Genomic DNA, 12,179 nt, shown 5'->3' on the forward strand with positions numbered 1-12,179 from the left:
CACTGCATGAGGAAGGAACGCCAGGGGAGGGGCTGGACTACTTTTTGTAGGCGGCTAAAGGGAGACAAGGACCAGAGCTGCCAACTGCCATGCATCTGCGGAGATCAACAACTGGCCAGATGTTTTAGACACAACCTGTGTGGCCACCTGAGCATATGCCAGTTATCAAGACGGATGATACACAATAGCTAACTGGGGCACTAGGCTCTGTCTTTCTGAACTCACGGGCTGTCTGTGCCATGCATGCTGATGTGTGGGACTTGGAGAGATGCAAGTGACGCAATGCAAAGTGTGTGCTGTTTCCGTAGCTAATTAGGAGCCTGGTGACAAAGCAGGAGCCTGGCAGAGAGGTGAGAGAGGGGGTCTGCGGGCAGCCGTCAGAGCCTGGTGCTGGGTATTCTGTGCTAGGATTGATGGATTGAGGCTCCAGGGTGGAGCCATTCTAGAACGTCCTGTTCCTGTCAGATCTGCAGCAGCAGGCTGGTGATGTGGCCTTGATTTAACTCTTGTAAGACTGGCCTTTCTAGCCTGTTTCAGCACACTAGGGCCGTGTGACAGGATTCTTGGCACGATTCACAGAGGTCTCGGTACTTAACAGCCTCTCATTTTCCTGCTAGTCCAAGGGAGTTTGTACTGTGAGTTTTTCAATCAGAAGCAAGCAGCCCTGAGATCTGTGGCTGGCCAGCAATCCTTAGGGAAGAAGCTAGCTGCAGCCCAGCACCCTGTGCTCACGGCAGGCAGGCTGGGGAGGATACTCATTTGTCCAAGAATGGCAGGTTCGAGGCCCTTTGGCCATCCCATTGGCCATCTCCAGCCTCAGCTGAGTAAACTCCGTTCCCCCGCATCCCAAAGTTTGAACTCAGTAACTGTTTTAATGTGAATCAACATAGGAGGGAAGTAAAAAAGAGCTTGCAAGTTAACACAAACAAAACTTCAGCTCACAGAAATCCAGACTAGCAGGCGCTTGGGTGGTGCACTGCAGGACACCCCAAATCACTCGCTCCTGGATCCCTGACTGTGCATGCTTCTAGAGTCAGCGTTAGTGATGGAAGAAAGGAATGAGGGAGGGGAGAAGGTGTCTGGAATGTGAGACAGTGAGTGGAGGGTTGCTGAGGTGGAAGGAGAGAAGCAGGATGTGGGCCCCAGTGGAGGAGGAAGGAGGCAGGGTCCTTGGCCCCAGCAAGTGCAGGGATTGCCCGTGACAAAAGAGGCCTGTGTCCCTCAGCCGGGCAGGCAGGGGAATGAGGCCTGGAGGTAGGGTAGAGGTGGCCGGGGGTTTAGGACACGGAGGAGCCGTTTAGAAGTAGATTATTAACAGGATCCCAGAGGATCTGCAGGGGGAGTTGGGTGGGGAAAGCCCAGGGAACAGAGGGCTTGAGAGTTGCCTGCACATTTAGAGGACTGATGAAATCATGTTAGAACAAAACCACTGGGCCCCAGTCTGAAGTTTCTAGCAGGATGATTAGAAAATATGGCTTGAGGGGACTTTGCCTTGAGAGGGTCCTCGATAGCTACTCCGTTTTTTGTTTGTTTATGGTTACTCCGTTTTTGGTTTGTGTTTTTAAATTTTTTTTATTATTATACTTTAAGTTCTAGGGTACATGTGTACAATGTGTAGGTTTGTTACATATGTGTACATGTGCCATGTTGGTGTGCTGCACCCATTAACTCATCCTTTACATTAGGTATATCTCCTAATGCTGTTTGTTTGTTTTTTAATTCTCATTTTCTCAGGTAAGAAACTGTCTGCCAGCCAATCTGATATTGGCTGGTTCTTCCAGGTCCATATAACGTTCCCTGTTTGTATATTGAGAGCCATCTCATAAATACATTCCATGACTAGGATTATGTGTGTCCTGCTGTTTCTTTGCTTCTTGACATTCTCAGCAACTGCTCTTCTCTCTGCATTGGGCATTGTCTCCCCAAGCCCTTTAGCAGCAGCGAGACTGCAGGCCACCTTCAAGGCTTATTAATTTTAGGCAAAGTTTTCCGGTTGGCCATCCTGGTGCAAAGGAAGCAAAGTATGGGAGATTTGTTAGACTCATCTGGCAAATTCCTTTTACGTTTTACATTCTCTCCAACTACGTGTTTGTTCACAGCAAGTATTGAGCATCAATTCCACAAAAGCTACTATTTTGGGCTCTTGGGGTTATCCAGGTGAGTGCAGCCCTGGCAGCCTCATTCCTCCTTCTCTGCGCAGCTGGGTTTCCAGGAAGCATTCAGGGAGCTTAACATTCAGTCATGAACAATAAGGCATTTTTCTGAATAACCATGCTATAGGGCAGAATGTGATGAGTCCTCTAAGAGGTGTCTAGATTGAAATGCTTTGGGAGTTCAAAGGAGGAGAGATTTGCTGTGCACGTCAGAATTGTATGGAAGCACAGGTTGTACTGAGAGAGGATAAATAACCTATTCACTTCATCGTAATATCATCCATAAAATATTATTGACATGGCTGGCAACACTGTTAATACTGTTTGGGCATTGCAAAAAAGTCTGATGTATAAATAACCATGGGTTCCTAGAATCACAGCATCTCAAATGTGAGCGTGGCAAGCAAATTTGGAAGACATCCAGTTCAACCTCCTCATTTTGCAAATGTATAAACAGATGTCCAGATAGGTTAAGCCAATTGCTCAAGATCATAGAGCTAGTTTTGTGGCCAAGGCAGGGGCAAAAGCCAGCTCTTCTTACTCACTGTCCCCAAAGCTCATCTCACACTGGAGTTGTGACATCAGCCCTATGCTGCCTCTGCTAAACAACAGGCCCTGAAAAATACCCGAACGACGTAGGTGATTTGTGTCCCTGTCTCATGTTTCTTACCAGAATACCATCGCAGCTCCTCTGGAACATGTCCTTGTCTTCTCAGAGTGTGAAGTGTGTGTGACAGTGCTTTTCTGAGGACTCAGGTGACCTGGAGGCTGGAGAACAGCATGGAGCAAGGAAAACAAAGATGATGTGCTGGAGTGTGTGTTGCTTTTATAATTATGTGAAAGAAAATGTAGAGAAATTTGAAAGGTAAGATCTGACCACTTTGACCCCCTCGCCTCACACCAGCCTACACCCCACTTTCTTGAAGATCCACTCCGCAGCTTAGCAGCCAGGTGCCTAACACAGCCTGGCTTCAAGAAGGGAGCCCAGCCTGCCAGGTTTGTTCTCTCTCCATCGGTCTCTGTTGGCCAGTCTGTCCAGGAGTCACTCTGTCCGTGGGTCAGGCTCTCCTTCCTTCTGACTCTCTTCCTATCATTCTTTCTCAGTTGGTCCCTCTCACTCTGAAGGGCTGCCTAATTTCTCTTTCATCATGTCTTTGCTTCTCTCCCAGCCTCATTTCCAGTTTTGGTTTCCTCATAACTAAAGTGTGCTATGGCCCCAACATGGCATCCTGACTTCTTTTCAGAGTCTGCCTCCAAGCTTCTGGCTGGTCTTGCCACATATCCCAGTTCATATCCCTTCACATTACATCAAGCTGGCTCAGTCTGTCTCTTCTCCTCTCGCCAGCCAATGGCAGACCACCTTGGTCAAGCATGTCCTCTGGACCAATTGCCCCAGACCAGGATTATTTAAATACAACTTGTCCATCTGCAGTTGTCCTTAAAATCTGATGTATAGAGGGTTTGTGTGGGCTTGGCATCTCTGGTGTCCACCCGTTCTGTCTAGTGAATTGTCCTTCTTCCATGACGCCGGTGGTGATAGATCTCACCCTCCTCTGATCCCCGGGCCTGTTGTTGTGGAGTTTATGAGGCACTTCTGCAACTCGATGGCCTTGGGCCATGGAAAGGCCTGCCACGCATTTTCTGGCACTAGAATGGAAGCTTCAGTAGGACAGGAACCCCTATTTAGGCATTTCAGTTAGGCTTGGCACACTGTCTTGCATGGAGAAAGCTCAGAATAAGAGAGAGATTCTAAAGTATCTTCAACAGAACTAATCTGACAAATTTCCAAGGCTCCTTTGGAAGATAAAATCAACTTGGGGAAATGGGAAAAGGATGTCTACATAGATTTAGAGTAACGACCACCACCAGCACCATCATGATCCTTGACAGAACCTTTATGCCAGGTGCTGTTCTAAAACACTTTACATACTTTATCTCATTTCATCCTAACAACAGCCCTGTAAGATAACTGTTACTATGCCCTTTTTGCCTTTAATGAAGAAACAACCTCAGGGAGATTAAGAATCTCACCCAAGGTCACAGAGCTAGTAAACGAAAGAGCTGGATTTCCAACTCAAGTGTGCCTGATGCCAACTCTGGTCTAAGTTGTGGACGCACATGGTCAGAATGATGACATGCTCTCCCCAACCTCTCATTCAGCCAGTGTGAGAGGGCAAGGTGTCTTCAGCAACCATTTCATTCGTAAACATATGTGTTTTTATCCTTGGTCTACGCAATAGTACTACCACATAGGTAATAGCAGCGGGTGCTGGGTTTTTTTTTTTTTCCTCTTCTACATATTCCTTCCAAAATAAATTATTAATTGCCCCTCTTCTAAATCTAATGTCACAGTCTTTAATGCCTGTATCTGAATTGCTGTTAAAACATCTCTTGGAGTCGTTCCCTGTGACATTACAGTCTGGGTTCCTGTGGCGTAATCTCACTTGCTGGTTTTCCCCTTTGCATTGCATTTGGGTGATGAATGGCCCTTTGATGTTCCTGGCATCTGCCTTCCTGCCTCAGAGACTCACTGCCTGGGTCCTCTTTTCCCTGCTAATGGTGATAGATCTCACCCTCCTCTGATCCCTGGGCCTATTGGTTGTGGAGTTGATGGAGCACTTCTGCAACTCAATGGCCTTGGGCCATGGAAAGGCCTGTCACCCGTTTTCTGGCACTAGAATGGAAGCTTCAGTAGGACAGGAACCCTATCTAGGCGTTTCAGTTAGGCTTGGCACACTGTCTTGCATGGAGAAAGCTCATGCAAGACAGTTTGCCTTCCACGACAGTTGAGACTCAGAAACACTTGCATCCATGGCACCTTTGGACATTGCAGTTTGCCTCTGTTTCACTGCCCTTTCTTCTGGTTTTCTTCACTCTGCCTCTTCTGTTCTTTGCTCTAGCCTGCTCCTGTTCCCTGGCAGCTCCAGCCATGCAGCAAACAGTCACCAGTCTTTACTTTATCCTCAGAACTGGTGACACAGCACCTACTCTCTTCGTCTCTGTAGAGGCTTCCTCCAAAATTTCCATTACTTAACCCTTTCTCCCAGACTCCTCCTTGCCGCTCATCACGGCTGAGGCCCTGCTCAGATCTGTTTCCCTCAGTTCTTTGGGAAAGCAGCTGTCTGACATGGATGTGCATTTGTTTAGCCTTTTCTATGTGCCAAGCACAGGTTTGTGTAGTCATAGAGTTGGATAACATAGTCTTAGGTGCTTTCTTCTTTTTTGTAGACAGTGTCTTGCTATGTCACCCAGACTGGACTGCAGTGGCACAATCATAGCTCCCTGCAACCTCAAACTCCTGGGCTCACGCAGTCCTCCCACCTCAGCCTCTCGAGTAGCTGGGACTACAGGTGTGTGCCACCATGCCTGGCTAAGTTTTTAAATGTTTTGTAGAGATGGGGTTCTTGCCATGTTGCCCAGGCTGCTTTTTTTTTTGGAGATAGAGTCTTGTTCTGTCACCCAGCTGGAGTGCAATGGCATGATCTCAGCTCACTGCAACCTCTGCCTCCAAGATTCAAACAATTCTACTGCCTCAGTCTCCTGAGTAGCTGGGACTACAGGCATGCACAACCATGCCGAGCTGATTTTTTAATATTTTTAGTAGAGAGGGGGTTTCACCATGTTGGTCAGTAGAGAGGGGGTTTCACCATGTTTGAACTCCTGACCTCAAATGATCACCCACCTTGGCCTCCCAAAGTGCTGGGATTACAGGCATAAGCCGCCGTGCCTGGCCTGCCTAGGCTTTTTAAAAAATAGACTTTATTTTTTAACTCTTTGGTCCGCATAAGCACAGCCTCTCCTACTATCAACATCCCACACCAGAGTGGTACATTTGACATATTCAATACGCCTAGCTTGACACATCATTGTCACTCAAAGTCCACAGCTTACTCTAGGGCTCATTCTTGGTATTGTGCATTCTGTGGGTTTTGACAAATGTATAAGGACATGCGTCCACCATTGTGGTATCATCAGGAGCAGTGTCACGGTTCTATACATCCTTTATGTCTTAGGGCTTTTTAAAGCCTAGTAAAAGACATTGGAAAATAAACAAAAAATCACAGTACAGTTTTAGTAGTGTTGAAATAGAGACATAAATAAAAGGATGTCTGAGCATAAGGAGGAAATAGCTAATGCTCTTTAGTGGGATCCATGAGAAGTTTTGGGTCCAGTAAGACATTGGAAGTCCATTTTTGCAAAGGATCAGGGTGTTATGAGGCATGTGAGGCTGAGGGGACAGCTGACCAGGGCACTCAGGCACGAACACCCAGGCACGTTTAATGGACCTCAGAATGTGGTGTAACAGAGTTGGTTAAGAACAAAAACTCTGGCCGGGCGCGGTGGCTCAAGCCTGTAATCCCAGCACTTTGGGAGGCCGAGACGGGCGAATCACGAGGTCAGGAGATCGAGACCACCCTGGCTAACACGGTGAAACCCCGTCTCTACTAAAAATACAAAAAACTAGCCGGGCGAGGTGGCGGCACCTGTAGTCCCAGCTACTCGGGAGGCTGAGGCAGGAGAATGGCGTGAACCCGGGAGGCAGAGCTTGCAGTGAGCTGAGATCCAGCCACTGCACTCCAGCCCGGGCCACAGAGCGAGACTCCGTCTCAAAAAAAAAACAAAAAAAAGAACAAAAACTCTTCAATCAATCCCATAGATAGGAATTCAAATCTGACCCTGCAACATACTTCCTGTGTGATCTTGGCCAAGTTACTGGACTTCTTTGAGCCTCGGTGTCCTCATCTGTAAAATGGGCATGATGATAGTACTTGCTTGTGGAGATGCTCTCAGATGCCTGAGAGGTATGTAATATTATCCCAGTGCCTGCCTTATGGTTTGGGGACCCACATATCAGCTCGTGGTGTAGACTGAGAAGCTGAAAATGGGACCCAAAGGCAGACTGTAAAGCCTATGGAATTGTATTAAGGAGTTTGGACTCTATCCTCTTGCTCAGTGACTTTCAAATCTTGACAGTACATAAGAATCATGTGGGAGTTTATTAAAATGCAGGTTTCTTAGTCTTTCCCTGGTATTTTTTGTTTCCGTTGGTCTGGGGTAGGGCCCAGGAATCTGTTTTTAGTGATTCTGATGTAAGTGGTGCAGATCACACTTTAGACTAGATCATTGGGAGGGTATAAGTCTTCTTGTAATATCTGTGCAAAATAAATCAAGAGTTTACAGAGGCAGAGAGAGGTTTGAGGCTTTTTGACAGTCAAGCTGCAAATCGCTCGGTGGAGCTAGAGCCAAAACCCCAGGCAGGCTTCCTGATTTCAAGCCTGGGCTCTTTCTCCTTTGTTCAAACACCATCTACACAGTGCCACAGGAAGCCAAACCCACGCCTCAGCCACTGGAGTTAAAGGTCTGAACAGCTCCTGTGCCCTGACCAGCTCGGATCTCTTCCGGCCACTGCTTTCCTTCTTCCCAACCCCCTCCCCCAACTACTTTATGGATTAAGCATAAAAATGCCTATGGGCATCCAGGTCCTGAATCTGACTCCTTGTAGGGCTGAGCACAGATTTTTAGGAAGGGAGACCAGGCACCCTTATAGAAAGAGCTTTTCATCAAGAGCATCAGGCAGCGCGTGGAGGGCCTCACCTGGTTCTTCCTCCTGGGCTTGGGCGCGCTCTCCTCCCTGCTTGGCCTCTGCTGAGGACTGTATTTCCTTGAATTCTGCCCACCTACTCCCAGTGAGGCTACAAGCAATTGTCTGCACCAGTCCTCATAGGAGGGTGCTCCCTGCCTTTTGGCAGCCAGCGCTATTTCTCTGAGCTAGGTAGCCTGCTCTAAGTCTCACTAGGTTTACAAAGAGAATCCTCCATCCCACCTCTTTCTGGAAGAGGACTCAGACATTGAGGTGAAGGCATGGGCCCTTGTTCACAGAGGGTGCCAGTGAGTCCTGGAGGAGTCCCTGCCCTGGTTTCCGGTTTATTCTTAAATCTTTGAAATCATCCAATCCCTCCTCATCTTTAAATTCAAAAGCATAGAGTGCTAAGCACTCAGGACCTCTCTTTTTGACTTGTCGGCTTTTCCTGGCAGAGATATTCAAGAGCAATTTCACACAATTGGCTGAATGCTTCCTCTCCATCCTCCCCCCAAGTGCCTTTCAAGGAGAAGTGAAAACCCTGTGTTAAATGGGCATCCTGGGGCTGGGAGAGCATCAGCTGCCTTGGCCCCAGGTCATGGACGGAGCTTATAAACTAATAAGCGCTGAAAGCAACTATGAAGGCCATGGCCTCAGAGAGCCACTGATGCTGAACCTGGGGCTGACATGGGCCCATGCTGGGGCCAGTTACCATGGCCAGCCTTACGCTTTCCGGATACTGGAGGCTTTGCAGAAATGATACATCGAACTCGAACTTCCCAATGCCAACTGGGGCAACACAAACATAGGCCAGCTATTTATGTAGTTTCCCAGAGGCATGTGGGAGAGCAGTGGTCTGGAGGGCTGTGGAATTGTCTCCTGTCTGTTAACTGTGACAATGACTGGACTGACCTAGATATAACATGTCCTGCACTGCACTCCCTGTGGCTGTCGCTCTTTTGCTCTCATGCTGATGTAAATAAAAGCAACCGTTGAGGGAGCATTGGCTCTATGCTAGGTACTTTATATGCATTATCTCAAGTCATAACAGCTGGGGAACTGTTCCTCTCCTATTTTGCATAGACAGGCCAAATGGTTGACCCAGGGCAACTGCACAGAGTTCATACCCAGGTTGGCAAGAGTCCCACCTGATGGTGTTCCTGAACCCAGGATCCCATGTTGCATTGCCTTCCCTGGAAGTCAGAGTCAGGTCATTATCCTGAGTGACAAGGAGGTTGCTTAGTAACCTAAACCAATAGAAAAGCATGAACTATGGCTTGACAGATGACTCAGGGTAAATTGGTTCCAGTCCTGGGCATGTGCAGTTCTGGACATTCCCAGAACTCATGGAACTACTTGGAAAGAAGGTGGTGAGAGGGAATGAGAGCCAAAAGAGAGATAAAGTGCTGGGACTGTATGTAGACAACAGTTTGTCGACACAAACATGAAGGTTTTAAATTACACTTGCCTCGTGATTTCCCCTTCTATTGCTGCCTCCGTCTGAGGTTTCAGCCGCAGCAGCAGAGCTTCACCAGCTGCTTATGTGTCCGGAAGGGCAGTGCTTGGGGACTCTCCCCACTGGCCAGGCACCCAGACCAGAACAAATGGTCCAGCCAGTGGGATTTTATATTCAACATCATTATTATTATAGGTTACTATTTTTGACATGTATTTTGATTGGTGGTTTACTTGTGATTCCAGAAGAACTGGTTATCAGTAGTGCCATCCTCCTCAAACATCTTCAAATACACACTCACCACCATCCATGTGTGGGTTGATTAAGGAGCAGACATTCATTAGATCTGCAGTATCCTGACCTGATGCATCAGAATCACTGGGAGAACAAACAAACAAAAATGAATCCAAAACAAGCAACGAACAGACAGATTCCCAGGTCTTGCCAAGTCCAAAGATTGATTTGCTGGAGAAATTGTACTTTGAAAGCTACCCAGGTAATAATTCTGGCATATAGCCAGGTTTCTAAAATCTTGAATGAACTGTCTTGGGCAAACAAAGGAATTCTAGTTTTTTATCTGCCAGCTTTTAAAAATTTCCCTTCTTTGGAAGGAAAGTGTTACGTTAATCACAAACTCCCATGGTCAAGGTGATAGCAAAACAACATTGTATTCTGGTTGGAACCTTGGAACATTCAGACCTTGGAGAGAACAAGCAAAACATTTTCATAATCATGATGTCATGTGGATTGAAAGTAGAGTCTTGATTTTAGTTCCACTGCTGTCCATAAACAGCTGGGTAGGAATTTGGGTAAATCCCTTCATTTCTCTATAGCTCCCTTTCCTTATCCCCAAAATGAGAGGCTTGTTTTATTTCCTGCCAGGTCTACAATTCTGTGATTAGCATCTCTGCTCTCTGGAATATTCTTTTATGTCCAGTGACTTAAATCAGATTATCAAATATTTATTGAACACCTGCTATGTGTTCAGAAACTGAAATTATTTGAAAAATTGGATCTGCGGGGGAAAGAAGGGGCTGAGAAGGGACAAATACTAGTAAAGAGAAACGGAGGGAGCTCAACAACCAAGAATTTTTGAACTCTAATAAGTGTTTCTACTTTCTCGCTTAGAGCCATTTTGTGTGGGTAAAGTGCAGGTTACAGTGAGACAACTGGCTGAAAGCAGCAAACAAATATAACCTGATAGATGGTAACCGAGGTACTCAGCCCTTTGGATGACAAATATTGCTAGGTGATAAAAAGCACTAATGCATCAGGTGTGAATCTGCTGCTTCAGGAAAAATGTATTACCAGAAGGGAAATACTGGTGATTTGACTGACAGGAACAGCTGGAGGCCCCTATAATTGTCCAGATAGAAAGCAGGAAAAAATAAAAAAGAAGTTGTGTGCTATACGGAAGGAAATGGTGTGAGCTGTGTCTCTCGAATGTTCTTGTTTCTGAAGGTTTCTGCAGGTGGTTGATTCTATGATCTCTCGGTTTCTCCCAGAGCTCAGACTTGAGGTGTTCCTCAACAGTGGAAACCTCAGCCCCCCAAAAAGCCCTCAGTGCAGTTCTCCTTTCTGTGGAGGAACCTGTGGTGGTTTTTGAATGGCTTTTTGAGTTGCGCAGGAGTGCTAATGGTGGAGTGGGTGACGGGGAGCCGGCAGGCATGGCAGCACCAGCTGCATCTCCCTAAATGAGAGCCAGTCTCCTCCGACCTGATGGACATATTGGGGGCTCTCCATGAAGCACTGGGATGAGTTTCCCAATTGGCAGAACTTGTAAGCTACTTTGCTGGCCTGAAGTCACTCATTTGGCAAAATGAAGTTAGGCAGAGATTGAGTGCTTAGTAAGGCCAGTTTGGCTGGAGCAGTGACTGACTGTGTTCGGGGTGAGTTTGCTGGATAATTGATGTGGTTTGGCTGTGTCCCCACCCAAATCTCATCTTGAACTGTAGCTCCCATAATCCCTATGTGTCGTGGGAGGAACCCAGTGGGAGGTAATTGAATCAAGGGGGTGGGTTTTTCCTATGCTGTTCTTGTGATAGTGAATAAATCTCATGAGATCTGATGGTTTTATAAAGGGCAGTTTTCCTGCATGTGCTCTCTTGCCTGCCACCATGTAAGACGTGTCTTTGCTCCTCTTTTCCCCTCCACCATGATTGCGAGGCCTCCCCAGCCATGTGGAACTGTGAGCCCATTAAACCTCTTTTTCTTTAAAAATTTCCCAGTCTTGGATATGCCTTGGTTAACAGCATGAGAACAGACTAATACAATAATGTAACCAGATTTCCTGATACAGAGAATGGGCAGATGGTACATTTGTGGTTCCACACTCTCCTCCCAGAAGACAGGATGGTGTGGAATGAGTAAGAAGGGTAGGGTCCACCTAGACAAAACTCACTGAATCCTCATAACAACTTTCTGGGTCAGCTGCTATCACCCACAACTTTGAGAGGAGGACACTGAGGCTTGCAAGGTTCAGAAGTCTTGCCTGAGACCATAGAGCCAAGGAGAAGTGCCAGGGGACATTGAGGTGTGTGTTTGAAGTCACCTCCCTGGAGCTGAACACTCTAGAAGAGCCTAGACATGGAAGCAACCAGAACCTTCTCTGGGTACCATGAAAACCAGTAGCCTGGGAGTCAGACCCAGCTTTGGCATCCGAGGAAGAAAAAGGAGTGGGAGTCGGCCTTAGGGGGTTGTGATATGATCAGCAGTTCTTCCCAGGCCTCGGCTTACAAGTACCTCCGGGCTGTGGGATCAGTCTGAGATCAGAAAGGTCGAGGAAGGACTCTATTTAATCTCTGGCCACAAACCTCCTGCAAGAGCTAAGTAAAAGCCCCTCTGGCAACAAAAACCAGTGTCATAAAATACTGAGTTGCACCGATAGGTAATATGAAGTCATAAATAGTTGAATTTCCAAAATTTATAAAGAGAAATATAAACTCATTATTTTCCTATAATGTATACCGATTCACATCCCTCAAAATTT

The sequence above is a fragment of the Trachypithecus francoisi genome, unplaced genomic scaffold (assembly GCF_009764315.1).
Source record: "Trachypithecus francoisi isolate TF-2019V2 unplaced genomic scaffold, Tfra_2.0 Contig01461, whole genome shotgun sequence".
Classification (NCBI taxonomy): Eukaryota; Metazoa; Chordata; class Mammalia; order Primates; family Cercopithecidae; genus Trachypithecus; species Trachypithecus francoisi.